The 19022-nt window shown below is 38.3% G+C and overlaps 1 long non-coding RNA gene across 3 annotated transcripts; it reads right to left on the reverse strand.

Annotated features, from left to right (window-relative positions):
• Nucleotides 1-1553: 1553 nt before the first annotated feature.
• LOC132873282 (uncharacterized) lies at nt 1554-13914 on the reverse strand. Of its 3 annotated transcripts, none has more exons than XR_009651550.1 (5): nt 13399-13914; nt 12372-13228; nt 11983-12031; nt 10058-10111; nt 1554-2517 (listed from the first exon to the last, which is right to left on the reverse strand). It is a non-coding gene; the product is annotated as an uncharacterized LOC132873282 (long non-coding RNA). The 3 variants fall into 3 exon arrangements; XR_009651549.1 differs by lacking the exon at nt 1554-2517 and adding an exon at nt 7244-7758; XR_009651551.1 differs by lacking the exon at nt 1554-2517 and adding an exon at nt 7244-7758 and having other exon boundaries at nt 13395-13914.
• Between the last annotated feature and the right edge of the window lie 5108 nt (nt 13915-19022).

Genomic DNA, 19022 nt, shown 5'->3' on the forward strand with positions numbered 1-19022 from the left:
TCCTGATATTATAATTCCACTACACTTAAAAGAAATACCAAAGGATAAAATCTTTCACTCTTGTGTGACATTGTGCGTATGGTATATAAACAATAACACATTATGAAGCGCTACACATACGTCACAACACTGATGGAAACGATGCAGGCTGAGTGCTGCCCCCTGCTGGTGATTAGGTGTTGAATCGCTGCCCTCCAGGGAAGGCAGTAGGTTGTATAGTTATCTCCTGATGGGGCAAAATAACTACCCAGAAACCACACAACCTACTACCTCATCCTGTACGAACACCAGAAACGGCCCATAGGGCAAACAGGAGGAAGCCTGGATGATTCGATAGCTTTTACACGATACACGTTTATGAATTCATATGTATAGAGTATGGAAAGCATCATGACATTTATTTTAGCAAGGAATGCACGGTAATCATCAGAACATCATTATTTATTGACACTGTATATGCAAAATAAAAAACGTACCAGTACAGAGAAAGTATTGTCTAAACCAATACAAGCAGGTAGAGATGAATATTACTGCAACTGCAATCTGGACATAAACCATCTGCTTCCTGAAACTAGTTAAACATATATTTTTTACACGCACGCACACACACACACACACACACAGTTATTCCATGAAATCGAGTTGTGCATGAACTGATAGCCGACGAGGCGCATAGGGCCGAGTTGGCTATAAGCCATGTACGATGAGATTGAGTGGAATAACTGTTTTATTCTATCCACATTCACTGGATTTTGAGAAACAGAGCATTTTTATTTTTTGCAGATTCAATAAATCAAACTTCATACAATCATTTCTGCTTAGAATGTAAACAAACCGGTGAAATGACTGTAGCAATTTGTGAAAAATGATATAATTCCTGAAAAATCAAAAAAAGATACATTCTTACCATCAAATACTTTTATTCCATATTTTGTTGCATTTTTTTGTATTTTTTGGGGTTTTCGGCAGTTGGTAAACCAACTTAAAGTGCCATTCCACCATTGGATGTATTTTTTTGGCATAAAATACAATATATTTTATGACAACATGACTAGACAGAGAAATCTTTTAGTTTCAAAATGATATATCAAACATAATTTTTTGACAACGACAAGTATATTAATTTTGCGACCAAAGTCACCTACCCTTTTAATTTCCGCGCGGTAGTGAAACGTGATGTCATCGGCAGGTTCCCCTTCTTGTGTACCACGTCACGTGTGACGTGGCACAGATTATCAGCAATGGCGGATAGAACGCGATTGTCAGCTTCATAAAAGAAGCGAAGGAAAATAGCAAGTGATGCCCAAAGGAGACGGTCGATGGTGAATATCGGCACAGCAATCGACAAGTGGAAATCGCGTTCTATCCGCCATTGCTGATAATCTGTGCCACGTCACATGTGACGTGGTACACAAGAAGGGGAACCTGCCGATGACATCACGTTTCACTACCGCGCGGAAATTAAAAGGGTAGGTGACTTTGGTCGCAAAATTAATATACTTGTCAAAAAATTATGTTTGATATATCATTTTGAAGCTAAAAGATTTCTCTGTCTAGTCATGTTGTCATAAAATATATTGTATTTTATGCCAAAGAATACATCCAATGGTGGAATGGCACTTTAAAGGTGCATTACCGCCACTGACTAGGCTGGACTGTGGAACAGGAGATACTGGGTCGTGGAAAAAAAAACTATATTCTTTTAACTATTTCTCTTTCTTTTTAATACTTGATAATTTGGGGGGGGGTTTGAGTCGAGTTTTTATTTCATCCTCGGTTGGTGCAGCAACACGCTCCGCCATTTTGGTTTTCTCTACTCATGATATATGAGTTGATAACCTATTAGTAGAGTAGCCAGTCAGAGTGCACGATTGCTCATATCCAGCGAATATGGACAGAATTTTATATTGTATATATATACATAAAATCAGGCAAGATGATTGCTGTCCAGTAAATGCATAATTCATACATCGCAATGAAACAAGTCAGGTTTACAGTCTGCAGGGAAGAAATACATAAAGATATATAATATATAATTAGTTTTGCATAAATTTGACACTGACATACTTAATACTAAACAGATCAGAGGAAAGACACCAACTGTAGCAGTAAGCAGCATGCCATAACTGTAGCAGTCACTTCACATCATAACGATGATATTATAGCCACTTCAGGAAAGACAGTAAGTTGTATAGTTATCTCACAGCAAGGGTATGACCCTAAAACTATACAACCTACTACCTCACCCCAAAGGACAGTGTAATGCACTGCAGAGTGGTCAGGTGATCCGGCTCAGGCTGGAAACAGGGTTTCATAAAGTGTACAGAATCATAACAAGAGCAATAACAAAAAACGAATATAAGTGCAAACATGTAGTTATGAATAAAACTATAAAATTACCCAGACTGAATTTTACTCACGTTAACATACAATACCCAGATCAAATGTTCCTGTTAGGGAGTTCGGTTTGTCTGTTGGTGCATCTATCCAGTGTGCCTCAGCATTTCTCACCTCCATCTGTAGCATGGGGGAAAAAACACAAGACTCCTTAAATCCATTAGTTGATCTAGGCCCATGTTCATAAAGTTAATGAAACATCTTATTGGAAGAACTGCACTCTCTTCTGTTGCTATGCAATTCACCAACCAATCACTGATCTGCTTGGTCACATGACAGGCTGACGGTTCACTGGTGATTCACAACAATAGAACTGCAGTCTTGTAAACTTGAAGCACACTCTTATATGTTTATCTTTCTCTAAAATGAGCCAATTTTAAAAAATCTTCTTAAGAAATATGTAAAATATCTTTTATTGGAATTGTGACGTATCCAGTGATAAATTCCACATATTAGGTCTAAATTCGACAGCGGACCCGTGCACTCTGAGCTGTGACAGGGGTAAGGTCATTCTTCATCACTGAAATTCGAGGAACAAGAATTTAATCATGCTTCAGAAGCATAATGTGCAAATTCTCATTGGTATTACATTATTGAATTCGTGCCGTTGCCTGCTTCCTACACTGTGAAAATGAGTGTGGCAACAGCACAAGAAAAAAAAATCACGTGTCCCAACTTGGGTGCTACACGTTATAGTTTTGTTGCATGGGACTATAAAAAAGAAATCATTCCTTAAAAGGGCTGACTGAAGCATTTTCTGGTAGTTAAAGCTTTTTTATTCAGTATATTCCAAGAGTTTGTAGCATTTATCAAACTGATGTCTACAAAACACACTTGGTATCTTGGCATACAAAAAAAGTCAAGTTATTTTAACAAGAATTTTAACGAACCAGCAATATCAAAATCCATTTGAATCATATCTTCTCTCGGTGCTGTGAATATGGCTTATACTGAATGTGTAAATGATAATTGTACAGGCAATGTTTCATGTCATCAGCGTCCACTGAACGGCTCTGGGTGCCAACAGGAGAAATCCATGCAGTCATGTGAGCAGAGCAAAGGCTAAATAAGGAGCCCAAGGTTCCTATGCCCCCAGGTTAATGGGCACAGGCTTGAAACAACTATTTATACATGACAGAAGCTCCTATTACACTAGTGTGCGGCCAGCCTGGATGAGTAGACGTTGTGGTGATCTGAGACAGACACCGTGACCTCCCGATCACCCCTGCAGTTGATACAGCACATTTAATGTAACTAATGACTCTAACATACCTCAACAGAGACACACTGTAATGCATATGCTTGAGTACACAAGCAAGAACAGACTAAAGTTTACATAAAAAACATAGATGTAATCCTATCTTTTTTTCAAAGGTGCCTGGATGAATGATGTTACATATTTACAGTCAGCTCCAGAATTATTGGCACCCTTGCCCATGATGGGTAAAAAAACAGTTATGAAAAAAATCTCTTTGTGGTTAATTAGTTTAATCTCACAAAAGATATTTAATCGTCAGTTTAAGTAAAAAATATTCCAAGATTTTACACATTAACAAAGCAATGTGTTTTGGCACCCTTACATTATTAACACTCCTAGAAATTTTGATGAACAAAATGTTTAGTTTACATTTTTTCAGGTTCACTTGAGTGTTTAGAGTCTCTTCACTGGTCCTCCACAACTTCCTGTTTCACTGCGGTATAAATATAAGATGACACAGAGGCCTGAATTCCTACGTCAGTCGTCAACAGGGGAAAGGATCAACAATTCACAAATGGAATAAGAAAAGTGTGTTGGCCTTCATTAATCTGGCAATACATGCCTTAAAAATACCCACAGCATAATTAAGGTAATTAAGAAGTTTAAAACAATCCGAGCTGTAATGATCTACCTGGACGAGTACACAGACCTATTTTGCCTGCATGCACAATGACAATGAGGTAACCATTTCTCCAAGTATTACCCCAGTTTTGATGTCGTCGTCTCAGTCCCCTGGCCTAAATCCCAGTGAAAACCTGTGTGGTGAGCTTCCACAAGAGATGACCTCCGACTCTGAAGAGATTCTGTATTGATAAGTGCTTTCAGGTTCCTTGCTCAGCATTCTCCAGTCTCACTGAGGATTATACTACTAACCGGAAATACCGTTATGTTGTCAAAGACCGGTTGCACAAAGTACAAAATGCAGGGGTGCCAATAACTGTGACATATTTTGTGAAAAATATAAATATTATGATAAGGGTTCTTAATTTCCTTGGAATATGCTTGCATCAATTAATTTAGATATATCTCATTTTCAGTGCGAGATTACACAAATTAACTACAAAAGGACGACCCCCCCCCCCCCCCCTTTTTTTTACCAAGGGTACCAGTTTATTTGCTGAAAGCGTGACCTCATGTTTCAGTGTCATACTTGCTGACCATTGGGTGGTCAAACAAGTTGGGGGCAGGAGTGACTGTCCAGAAATGAAACAATAGGCAGGATATATTTACCTACCTACTTACTTACTTACTTACTTACTTACTTACTAACTAACTAACTAACTAACTAACTAACTAACTAACTAACTATCTATCTATCTATCTATCTATCTATCTATCTATCTATCTATCTATCTATCTATCTATCTATCAGAATAGACCACAGCCCTCCAACTTGCATTCTCTCGGCTCAGTAATTCCAAGCACTGAGAATTCAAAAGAATAATGTTCACATAGAAAAGCTTATAAATAAATAAATAGAAATAAAAATAAAATAAAGTAAATCCAAAGATGAATTACTTTTTGTGTCATGGTGTCCTTTTCCTTTCAAATGAACGGGCTTTTCAATTCAGCAAATGTATTCACATTTACATCCTAAAAGCAAAATCAGTTCAACATCAATTGTTTCTTGTTTTCACTGAAAAGAAAAAAAAGCGTTTAAATTACACACTCGTTTATAATTTGTGGTACTTGGACCAACTGGACCAAAACTGCGTTTGAGTATGACCAGAAAAGGAGAGATCAGAGCATAGTCCTCAGAACACTTCGTGCGGAGGCAAAGTTTGTTTGGCTTCCATGAATAATATGACAAAACTGTAGCGTGAATGGAGGACATGCGGAGGCTTCACTCACCGTGTCATGCACATGGCAGCTTGGTGAATCCACGGAAAAACACTCTACCTGACAAAGCCTGTGACTGGAGCATTCATAGGCAACAGCCAAAAACAAAAACCACAGAGAGTATGCACGCTTGTAAACTCACAAAGTTGGATTTGCGCAACCCTTGCAGACGTCCTCTTCACATTAAGCATGTTGAGGCCTTATCAGCGGGCTGCTAACGGAGCACAGGGTTAGGAAACCATCTGAACATTCAAACTATTGTTTCATTTTATTTAATCTTGCTGTCTAAATGCATTTACAGTGTCGACGTAAAGAATGGGCCAACCTGACTCATGTTCTTCTGTCACCAAGAATCAGCTGGAATTCCAACTGTTCCAAAAGACAATATGCTTAACTACAAGCAAATTTGCACTATTAAACCACAAGCAAAAGGGCCAAACATATTATTGTGGAGACTGTGAAGTGAAATGAAATGAAGTCTACAGGGACAGACACAGGTGAGGATCTGCTGGGAGGAACTTCAGCCATCAATGAGAGCTCTGGGTGAGGCTTCCCCAATACAGTCACAAAATGTTCAGTAGCAGAAAGAACATGCTACCACAATATGGACTGTTCAAAGCCAATACAAATCACCATCAGTATATATTATGTCATAATGTACAAGACAAAATTGGGCTTTGTGCCACAATGGTCTGTCATGAGTTAGGACCCATTGTTCCTCACAGTTGAAATTTCCGTGGCTGGATCTGAACATCCAAACCAGTTTTCTGCTTCCACTTGCCAAATTCAGCTATAATTTCAATAGTCGCATTTGGTAACATAATATAAAAAATGCACCTCGGTGACAGGTCAAAATAAAGTTCAGGCGTTCCTCCACTAATCGTTTCTGACTCAGTCGCCTCCATTCACACAGGAGACCAGCTGCATCCTGTTTTGTAAGTTAAGACTTACCAATGTCCAAGGATCAAATACTAGCCTAATTTCTAAAGTTTAGCTACAAATTTAAATTTCAATCCAGGATAAGCAATGATGCACGCTCACTTGAATTTAAAAATTTTCCTGCATAAAACCAGGTAGTTTATGACAGACTACTTCTCCTTTTATGAACCTTTTGGGTACTTAAAAAAATAATTGATGAAAAGGAAGCTCTAGGACCTGTCCTATTCTGAATGGACTAGTGGAGGAAAGAGTGCTGAAGCAGCAACGGGCGCGCTCTGATGCAGACGAGCTACGGTGACTGACTGAGATGATCCGTCAGGCTGACACATTCTCAAACCACATGCCTTAACTATGCCTCTCTGCCATTGGAAGACAGAAATGCATCTGTTGCTAGGCTATTAATAGAGCACTATTCAAATACTTTTGACTGTTTAAAGCGCCACAGAAAAACCAGAGGATTTCTAACCTTATGCAGTGCACTAGTGACTGAGACTATTTCTAGCTAACCAGGTTTGCTCTACTCCATTGAGCAAGTAAGCAAATAAATAAGATCTACAGAAAGATTATATTGGAGGAAAAAAAACCCCACTGACTTTCATCAAAGCATAAGTTTACTGAATCCTGTTGGACATTTAAGGCTTGCTTGGACCATTTTCCCCTATATATTCAGATGCATCATGTTGTGACATCCCATGCCATGCTGTGATGCCATCTGCTCCACGGAACTCTACCCGGGCGCAGGCCCATGGCAGAAGGACACTCTAGAGGTCCTGTGAGCTCGCTTCGGTAGTATAGGAGGTGGTGCGGTAATTTGTGTGTAGTGGGCACTTATGTAATAGGGTTTATAATTCATAAACACAATATGGATGGTTATATGTGCCAAACGGAAGTAGGCTGCTGCCCAAAGAAAACAATGTAGAGAATGAGCTTCAAGTTTTTTTCTTTAAGTGTTTTATTTGTACTTTTCAACTTGTGGAAACCTTTTGGTTGCAAATGGTGCAATACTGAAATAGAGCTTCTGGTGCACCCTTCGGCAAAAGAAATGAAAACAAAAACAACAAATCAGTAATTGCTAAAATATGAAGTAAAATGCAGATCTTCATCCTTGTAAGGTTCATGGAAATATTTTCATCTTTATATGCAATTTCTCGAGATACGTGACTCGATAGTAGAGGTGTCTTTAAGATGTTTCCACCATCTGGCTGAGTAACCGAATGCCTGGCATGTGCAGAATTCCAGAGGAGACATCATACGGCAGTGATGGGCTAGCAGAGCCACAGCCTCAGTGCCTTATGCACAAGCAGGTTGTATTTCTAGCCAAGCATCTGGGGGAAGGGGGGGACAAAGGGCAGGGTAGACAAGTTGTGAGGGTTCCAGAAGTACCGCATACCCTTGCCAGTACTTCAGCACAAGTGGAAAACAACAGTTTATGGCACTGATCCAAGGTCAAGGCGCGGAGGGTGGAGCCAAAAAGAGTCCAGGACACTGCAAAGCTGCTTGTTGTTCACATGCAAGCCAGTCGACTAAAATGAACCTGGCTAACACGAAAATGCAAATTTACTTCACTCCATCTTCTATTTTGCCAGCCCTATCTAGTCTGTCATTCCCAGTCTCCCAAAACGCAGCACTCTTATTTTCATTTGTACAACACTGGCTAATGTTCACAATGTTCACTGAGACTCTCCAAAAGGTCAGTCACTTTTCCATAGAAATGAATGTTAGAGGAAGGAATCTGTTTATATTTGTTTAAACAATGACAGTATGTATTGTAGTGAAGGTTTAGTGAACATTCTTTTTGAAAAAAATAACTACACTATTTAAATTATACGTGCAACATATAATAGATTTGAGTGGATATATTACGTCAGGGCGAATACAATGACTTAAAAGTTAAGTTAAAGTCCTTCCCACGCCTTACAGTACCTGGGCAGTCCAATTCCTAGGCAGTCTCCCACTCAAGTACTAACCAGGCCCAACTCTGTATGTGGCGCATCGGGCGGCGCCGATCACCGTTTCCATAGCCCTCGGCCTCTCGCCTATTACATAGCTAGGGTTACAGTGGGGGGCTAGTCCTCTGGCAACCACGAGAGTGAATACAATGACTAATAAGAAGAAAAATATGGCCAGTTCATCATAACAAAATTCTCTAAAATTTGCCAAAACTGGTTACTGTAAAATAGTGATGAGCTCTATTCATGTCATATTATCATGACCAAACACTTGACTAATTATTCTGTACTTCAGTATTATTACATCAGTGTATTAACAGTAGCGTTTTTTCCCCATTGAGAGCATTTAGCAGATCACATCCTTTGCGCTAGCTTGCGTCTTGTAAAGCTCCATTATACGAAACAGTAAGCTGAAATTGGACCTTTTGTTTTTGCTCATTCATTCATCTAATCTACTTTAAGAAAAAGAAATTTCAGTTAGAGTTATTTGTGGCTCTTCAATTATTAAAAAAAAATAAATTAAACATTTCTTGAAAAAAAATTAAGATTGTCTGTTGTCTTTTCATTCTCATTATTTAGAAATATCATTTAAGCATGTAATAATACAATGCGGTGTTTGCGCACTGATATTAATATATTGCCGATACCCGATATTTACCCAATCTATTATGAAGGGATTGAAACCTATGTTTATGAACCTGTGCCACAATAATCTGCAGGACTTCAAGCTGTCATCGTGTCATCCTATTATCGTCAAAATGCAAAAAAAAAAAAAAATCAAAGGAATAATGCAAAAAAAAAAGTTTGTGGATGACAAGAAATTTACAGTGCAATTAGCAACCGATCCAAATTCTTTTTATGGAGGATCTGCCACCACTCCTGATATACCACTCCACTTCTATATATTAGAACATAGGCTAATTCTCTCCATGGTGTTTCACTGGTGCATTTAGAAGTTCCTTATATTTTGTCAAGAAATGTCATGTTTTCTTTAAAGATTTATTTATTAAGACACTATTTTATTAATACAGTTAATGATTCCAGCCATAATGTGCCGTACAAAAATGAATGCATTTTGTATAGTTATTCTGTGAGGTCAAATACAGAGAATGAATTGGGTGTAAAAGACACAGAAAAAAAAAAAAGCTTACATGCTTTTGAAAGGCGCAAATACCACTTTTTTCATCTTTTTTTTTAAACTTTCTAGTTATTTCATATAAGTTGTGCTTAAAACTTTTTGTGGATTAAGTGACCCTGAAAGCTTGCTGAAAACTGTATTTCTGTGGTTGTGAAGACATTAAAGAATGTCACAGTTTGTTGATTTTGCTGCTCAAAAAAACCTGACTCTTTGGTTCATTACCAGATTTAGTCGGAAAAATCACTAAAGTGTTCAACTGAAACTGTCCAAAACTGCAATGGACAACTCGGTATGTGTGTACGTGAGGAAATAAATAGCACCATAGTTTTTTCCAAGGCTTTTTACTTTGGTATTAACTAACCAGAGTCCGATTAAATGTAACTTAAAAAAAAAAAAAGGTAAAATATGGCAAAAAAGAAAATAAGGGCCAAACATTTCTTTTTGCAAGCGTTAAGACATTTTCAAAGACGTTCTTCTTCTACAATGAAAATATTTGTTGTTTGTTTAAAAGTAAAATGGCGCTCCCATGCCACTCACCTGTGCAAAAAGCTTGTTCAGAGTGCGTAAGACAGGATCAAGCTTCAGACAACCCTGAAAACAACAAAGCAAAATGTCTCACTTAGTCTCAGACATTGCTCGAAATTTAAAATGAACAGCTGATTGCGTAAGAGGCGGTTAGACTATAACGATTTAGTATATACACTATAATATACTATATATTATATAAAGTCACTGACATGATTTTGCTTTTTTTAATATTAGCCATTGGATGTCACCCAAATTTAGGCACTTAAATGACTGTGGAATTGAAACGAACTGATTAGTCGGAAAATTCATTTTAGTTTAATATAATTCACTACGTCGAGCGCAAAACGATGCCTGTGTGTACTTTGATTTCAATTGAACACACTCTAGCATGCGCACACAAATAAGTCTGAAAACAAGTTTTGCGTTTAAACCTGCAAACTTTGCAGAGGATGTGGCCTTCAAAACAGATTTCATTGAATATATTAAATGTGAGACTAACATACAACCAGATACATGTGGTGTTGTCTGTGCTGAAGTATTAATAAGAATTTGCTTTATGATACTGACATAAACCTCCTTCTCTGTGAAAAGCAGTAAGCGAGCGAGAGAGAGAGAGAGAGAGAGAGAGAATGAGTGTCATAATGAGAGAAAATAAGAAAGATACTGATCCAATGCAGCACACAGTGCAGGAATACAGTTAATATTTTGTTTATTGGTCTTAGAGCAACACCTAATAACGTTAAAAATGTTTAAATTGGCGGCTTTATGATGTAACACAATAATAAATAGCAAGCATTATCAGAAACATCTCGCATTTCTTCTATTTGTTTCCAGAAGTATGTTTCCGCAAATCAAACGGACTGCATTTTTAAAAGAAATGTCACATCTTTAAGGAAAATGTTTTGACAAAAATAAGTAAATAGTATAGGTTTGCACGTGGCAAAGCGCCTGTGTGCATTTGCAATCAATACGACGATATTTGCCTCATCAGTGAAAATATGCAAAACTTGTTAATGAATATAACGCAAAAGTATAAAAGCTCGAACTGACGTTTGCACTTCTATAAAATGAAATCAAAATGGCGGAGCTGGTTTTCACTAAGGCTCGAGCCTTGTCTCCTCAGGAATAAGACCGTGTTACTGCAGTTTGCTTAGCATCCAGGAAATACATCAGTAATGCGAGATTAACAGCTTTATAAACGATCGTAAGTGATGTGTGGGTTTGTGTAACTTTATTGGTGACATGGAGCAAATTTGAAATAAAATAATCTAAGTTTTAGGGTCGCTTCCTCTCTCTCTCTCTCTCTCTCTCACACACACACACACACACACACACACACACCTCAAATATTTTACAAGATAAAGAGACTGAGGGGATGTAATCAAAATAATCCTGTCTGTTACTACCTTGGCTATCAAGAAAATCTCTCTCTCTAAGTATATCCCAGTAGGAAATGAAAGTAAGCAAGAGCAAACACTCACACTCAAAGGCATGCTCACACAGTTTGTCTATACAGTGACATAAATAACATTATACATCTATATGTATATATAATGTTTGTTCGCAATTGCTGTTTTTCCAAATCAAATTCCTAAAATTGCGCAACAGTATAAAATTTATAAACGATTACAAACACGCACAAAACTGAAAAATGCTGCGATACAGTTAAAAAAAATTTTAAAATACAAAATAAATTCCCTTTTAAAATAGCAATTCAATAATATTGTTATGAAAGGGAATGGCTGCTCGGTTGCCAAGTTCTATGAGTTGCATTATGTTATACTATATACTTATTCAGAGTTCTCCTGAAGAAAATAATTGTGGGTAGCAGAATCCATTTTAAATCAATTACGCCGCCATTTTGGAAAATAATGCTGCAAAAATCACAAGTTTGGTGAAATTTTTAAAGGCCTCGACAATATCTGAATATTTACCTTAATGCACAGTATAATCCTGAAGACTTCACTCTCTCACGCAAAATGTCTGAGAAAACAAAGAAATGAAAAAAAAAAACACCATGAACAAACACTCAGTGTCTCACATGCTAAATTATTCCTGAAAAATAGAAAACCTAATTATGTTGATAAAACTAACTCTTATGGCTGATAAGTTTAATGTTCATATGATGTACACCTGTCATGCTGTGATGAGGAACAGATATCGTTTGATCTGTCTGAAAATTCTTTAAAATTATAAAGGCATAGAAAAACAGAAGAGGAAAATTCACACACAACGCGCACACGCAACGCGCACACACACACACACACACACACACATACAAAATAAACTATTCCCAAACAAAAAAAATCTCAACGGAACTTACAGAAATCTAACCCTCAAGGCTCTAAAAGTGTTTCGGATACTCAGGTTCGAATTCCTATGGCCTCGTTCCTTCTCAGCCAGGGTTTTTTCCCCGCAATATCTTCTTCATTGTGGAGGGATAGAAATGATAGAGGCACTCCGAATCTGAGAAGGGAGTTCTAGCTAAGTGTTTCCCCGTTCTGTCCTCTCTCCACAGCAGCCTAGAGATCCAGGCTAACCCCCTGCTCTGCATTGTGCCTCGGCCCGGGCCTGGAGCTCTTCGGCCCGGTTAAGTGGCCTCAGCAACAATAGGAGGCCACGCGGGTGTCTGGGAGGCGTGTATGAAGCCCGTCTGTAGACTAGAGCCTCGTCCGAATGAATGGAGCATGTTAGAAAACACACAATTAGCATGTCCGCTGAATGCAAATCAGCATGCAGTGCCTGCCTTCGCCTTGGCTGGGCCTGGGGAACATTTAACAGGCTGGAAAAGGTCCTCCCCTCCTCCTCCTTCCGCTTTCCTTCTTTCCTCCATTCCCTCCCCTCTTGGCGTCTCTCAGTTGTGCCTTTCTCTCTTCCCTCTTGGGCTTCTGAACCATCAGCACGACCAGCTTCTGGAAGTACAGTACTCCCTCCAAGCATGTGTTCCAGAGAGCAGGATTTTGCGTTTAGTTCTGGGAGAGTCTGTGCATGAAGAATCCGCCACAGAAGGAGAGCCACATTTTCCTCCGCGCTCCCTCTCTCACGTGTCTGTGTAACATTTTCACAGCAAAAAAAAAAAAATCTGTGCTCTGTTTTTGGTCCAGTGGCCCGAATTTTTTTTTTCAGTCTTTTGTGAGCAATTGGCATCTGTCCCAGACACAGCTCCCGTACACCACTACCCTGTCAGAGTCGAGAAAGAGAGACAGAAAGGGAGGGAAAGGGAATGAAAGAATGAGACAGAGGAAGTTGGCACTGAGGCAGGACCAAAATGTGTACCTGGCAAAGCAACAGGGGCCTCATGGAGCCCAGCCTTGCACATAAAAATGGTGGAAGACTCGATACAGACCTACCTACTGTATAGTTCTCTACGTCCAATGAGATCCCATGCTCCAAATCACTCTCAAAAAGCTACAACTGATAATCATCACGAGGCATAAACGAAGAACTCAAAACCAAACCGAAACAAAATAAAATCTCCAGTGCCGAAAACTGGTGCATGAGACCTCAAGCAATGCGCTGGAGAGTGTGACTTGTTGGCAGGGTTTGGTTCGGCTGCAGTGCAGCGGCTGTAGACAGAGGGTTAAATCCTATTAGGAGAGCAGAAGCCCTCCCTTTCTGGCTAGGCCCGCTGGTGGGGAGGCCCTTGCAGCAGAAAAAGCAGCCGAAAGGGGTTTTTTTTGCCTTCTTTTTCTTTCCCTTCCCTTCTTTCCTGCCACGCTTTTTCAGTTTAGCTCCAGCAATCTACCCCATATCTTAAAGAGAGGACTGAGAGAAGGAAATGAGGGGAGCATAGGAAAGAGAGCCAGAGAAAGAGTGGACGGGGAGAGAGAGAGAGAGCTGACTAATGTTGAAATATGAGACTCAGTGGGGTGAGCCTCTTTCTCATCATACGCCCCACATGGTCTTGCACTTGAGAGGGAGGGAGAAAAAGAGAGAGAGAGAGAGAGAGAGAGAGAGAGCGCAAGAGTGGGAGGGAAGAAAAGCAGCAAATCCAGGGTGGTAGGAGTAAAAGAGATAGAGAAAGCGGGAGAGAGGGAGGGAGTGAGTGTGACATACAATCCACTCCTCCCCCAGTGTACAGACCCTGCATGCACTCACGCACCATTCTGGATTTCTGAAATCGCCTAATCCTGACGAGATAAAAATATGCAACAAAAACAGGTCTGTGCTCCCGTGATGCCTGCAATTAAATACTGTCACTAAATTGACTTTGCTCTATTCTGACTATTTTTGTGAACTCTTGACTCGCCTTTGAGACCATCAGCAAAGTACCTTGAATGTCCTGGGAATTGGGAGAAATTGAACTGGAGACAGAAAAGCTAGTCTCCGCCCCCTGCTCCACTGATTTCCTCATATGCCCTCCCTCCCTCACAATATTTTTTTTTCTTGTTTAGTCCCCTATGCCTCCATCCATCCACCCCACCTACTCAAATCCCACCCTGCTCCAATCATAGAGAAAATGAGCCAAAAGAAAATAAAACAAGAACTAGAACCACACCTTACTCCAGCACAGAGGAACAGTCTTGCAGATTTATGCTTTATCAGCATATTTCTTCACATTTCTTATTTTTCAATTGTGCTACAATGGCATGTTGGGATACCACTGGTATAACCATAACTGCCGATTACTATTGCAGTACATTAATGTAATGGTATAGTTAAATAAATAAACAAATAAATAAATCATTAGGCAAATAAATAAATAAATAAATAAATAAATAAATAAACCGTTTTAGAAGGGGGGTGGGGGGGCTTCCTGTCTCTTTATATGTCTCACACCAAAACCTGGGCTGGACTTAGTGCTCGAAGTCCCCCTTCTCCCATTTTACTCGTTCTCATTCTCTGGAGGAAAGACAGTGAACGGTAAAACACTTGATTTGCGTTTAATGGATTCATATTTGCTTCACATGCTTTTTTTTTTTCATGATCAGGATCTTGCAAGCCTGAACTGGATAGAGACTAATGAAAAGGTGGGGGAACCTTTGCTCTCTTTCCCGAAGTAGCTTGGTGCCTGTTTAGATGCAATCTAACATGGCTGCTGCTTTAATTTTATGTGGTACAGTTTAAGACCTGGCTCACCCTTTGCCTTTTCAACTGACTTTGTTTCAAAGGGCTGCTTCGTGTCTGTCCACACACACACACACACACACACACACACACACACTCCCAATTCAGCATTGCCACATACTCGAAAGCCAGTGTCTGAGAACCTGGTGTAGTCCGCGCTACAGAACAGAACGGTTAAAGCGAGCAGGTTATAGATAGCCTCCTTTGCCTCCTTCGTATAATTGTGTGAGAACCATAATATTCTATAACAGCTTGTGCTTTAGACAGAAGAAATTCTGCCTCTTACAGGGTACTCCCTACGTCACATCTCGCCACAGCCTCGAACCAATCCACAGCCTTATTTCTAGGGGGCAGATAAAACATACAGAGATATATTTAATTGGATATTTTAACTACATACAAAGAGGACTGTATAAGAGTGACCAAAAGGCATGTTTACACATCACATACCTGTTACTAAGCTTTGAGCTTCCTGAGTTTCAACATTGTCTGACACATCTAAAAACCTAACTGTATTAATCGCACTGATTTATATTTGTGTTCAGACGGATGACAAAATGTGAGCATACGACAGTTATGGATATTGTAGAGCAAGAAGAAGTAGTTCAGAAGAGCTAATACACCTCATCATCCACAGTGGAGTTTATAAAACAACCTTTTAAAAGGCAGTATGGCTAACAAAACCGAATGAGAGACAATTCAAATATGCTGACTTCAACATGCAGCAACATGCTGCTATAAGTTTGTACACTATACATGGTAGGCTATTTATTGTATTAAAATAAGCTGCAGTGGACAAGGACTGTATGTGGTGACTCATAACCAATCCACTCTCCCACACTCAGGAGATATATAACACAAGATGGCTGCTATGCCATGTTTTAAGCACTTGGCGAATCTGTTGCAGCCTTAACAAAAACAGTGACACAATTTTCTTTACTTTTCAGTCAAATAAAGTTAAATCTGAAATAGTGTCTCATGGGTATTCTTTTCCTATACGCTCATATTATTAAGGTCTGTCTGTCTGTCTCTCTATCTCACACACACACACACACACACACACACACACACACACACACACACACACACACACAAAACAAACTCTTTTTCAATTCAATTGTCACATCATTGCTCCTCAAGCTGTTGTCATGACAGACACCCACCCAGTGCTTTTGAAGTAGTCTGACCTTTGACCTTTGCATGTGCCTAAAGGACCGCTCTATTACTAACCACTAGTTGAGAATGAAAGGTCATGACCTCTAGGGCAAAAGTGTGACTCAGGGGGCTGTTCAGAGTCCATTGAAACTCTGTGGTGCTTGTTTGATTTGACAAGGTAAAGACTGTGCACACATTAAGTGTCTCTAACAAGAGGGTCAGCCCCTAAGGGACGACCTTTTGGTGCCCAGACAGCACTTCTTATTAACTAGCATTGACCTAAGACCCCTGGAATCAACCAAGCGTGACCAGGTTCTCTCATGCTCCCTCACACACGCGCACAGACACACTTGCGCACTACGCTCACCATCTCCACCGCAAACACACCGCATGCAGAGTGGCATTGATTTACTGCTCATCGTATCATTCAAATTCTAGTTTAATAAGACTACCTTCCACCCCCATCACAGAGTTTTGCATTCTAAAGAAAGTATTTTAGAAAATGACTGAAAACACTAAATTAAAAAATGATATACTGTATTGGGGTTATTAATGCTTTATAAATAATAAAATTACATTTCGTACTTGTGTAAAAATGATTAATCTTTATTTAACTCTTTATATTTTTACAAAAAAAACACATTTCTATATCTTATCGTTGACTTTATCTTACATAATTCCCCGTGTATCATATGAAGTAGAACAGATAGATTAATATCTATATTTTTATTACATTTATAAATAAATTAAGGCATATTTTTATCGAGACTCTTTAGTGATCAGAATGGTAGAATTAAGTGTCAAGTATGTTTATAGGGAATCTTTTATATGGAAAAAATATTGCACACAAAATATGGTTTGTAAATTACTCCACAAATAAGATAATACAAATGTATACAGCTTTATATATACATACATATATACATTATGCATGTACATAATTGTTCAAGAAATATGCTTCACTAACAGCATAATAATTTTCACTCAAATAAATAAACTGGTTCATTTCATAGTTTTAGAGATTCGTCACTCACTTTACATCACTTACTAAATAAACTGTTGAAATAATTTGGCCCATCAAATGACACGGTTATAAACTTTGGTATGGAAATCTTTTTTTGTGCCTCAAATTGTCATTCATTAAATAAAAACCTTACATAAAATTGTATTAAATTCTACAAAACATGAAGCCATCGTTTTAAAAATGATAAATTCAATATACACTATAATGCATAGTTGTGGTGTCACCTGAAAATGTCATATATTAGAATGTGAACACATCATTTACATTTTCTCCTCCTTTAAGTATTTTTATAATTATTCATAAACTCAAAATATTTACAGATTATAAAACTATTCATACAATTACTTATTGTGTGATTTTCTTTTTGCTCAACATGTTATCCTTTACTTATTAGTGTACATCAGTACAAAACATAACCTTTAGTCACAAAACCTCCAATTATTTACTCCCCAATATTCCTTAATGTACAGCATTAACATATTTATTTTCCTAATAAAAAAAAATTATGAACATGTACACCACAAAATAGCTGAGTACAAAATATCGGATCAGAAAAAAAAAACATGCAATAAGTATAAATATGAAGACTTTAAAAATGCTTCAGGCAAATTACTGTTCTTTTCCTAAATTTTACACTGCAATGACATTCAATGTAATTCCAGGATAATCATGCTAATAAAACAAACAGTCTTACTTTATTCAAGTCTTAGATGCACAAACTTTGTTAAGGTCTGCTATGAGATCTACATTCTACTGTATATTGATAAGAAGGACACTGGTCACCTTTTGGATTTATGACATCTGCTAAAATAAGAGCTCAACAAAATGCAAGCAGAGATATTAACATAACCAAAATATTAAAGCAGTTTGCCGGTTCCTGCGAGAGCACTCCTGCTGTGTCCACCTGCATGAAACTCCCTTACTAAAGCTGGAATGCCACTTCTAAACTCATGTGTAGCCAAAAAATTAGGAATGAAGAAAGGATTTTTTTTAATGGTGAGTTTTTGAAGCATACATTTTAATCCTTTACAGAAAAATCAATTGAAAAAAGTAATGAAAAACGATTCCGCACTATAAAACATAATAAAAATAAAGGAGAATCAGAATTTTACTAAACACAACATGCCTCAGTTTGGATGAAAGATTGCAGCCTGTAGTACTGATACAGTACTTAAAGACTGGGTCACTTTTCTGAAATTTTTCTGGAAATTTCCTTTGCTCCACATTTAAATGTCAAACCCAGAGGTTCCAAGCAGCACTTAACGTAAAGAATCACATTCTTCAATAAGGTCACGTTCTCTTATAAATCCTCTTAAGTCTACTGAAGGCTTTTGTATGGAGGCTGAGATTTGTCTTGCATTCATGTTAGCAGCCCCTTAACTGGACAAAGAGTCACTTAGACAAGTCCTACACACTCGATCTCTCTGCAGACGTCCTCACTCCCTCGTCCTGCACTAACAGCCCTTCCAAGAGCCTCAATATCGTCACCCTTTATGCATATATATATTGATGTAAGTTATACTGAACATACTAATGTTTGCTTAAATAAGAAAAAGGATTTATTGATCTTATCCGTCAATGGATAACATGTTAAATTGTTATTGATATTAAATGGCCACAATTGGTTAAAAAAAAGAGAGAAAAGCTAACAATCTGCGAAATTAATAAGCAAATAAATATGCATTTCTATAATTGACATTATTATATAAATGGTAACAAAACAATACA

This window comes from Neoarius graeffei, chromosome 2 (genome assembly GCF_027579695.1).
Source record: "Neoarius graeffei isolate fNeoGra1 chromosome 2, fNeoGra1.pri, whole genome shotgun sequence".
NCBI lineage: Eukaryota > Metazoa > Chordata > Actinopteri > Siluriformes > Ariidae > Neoarius > Neoarius graeffei.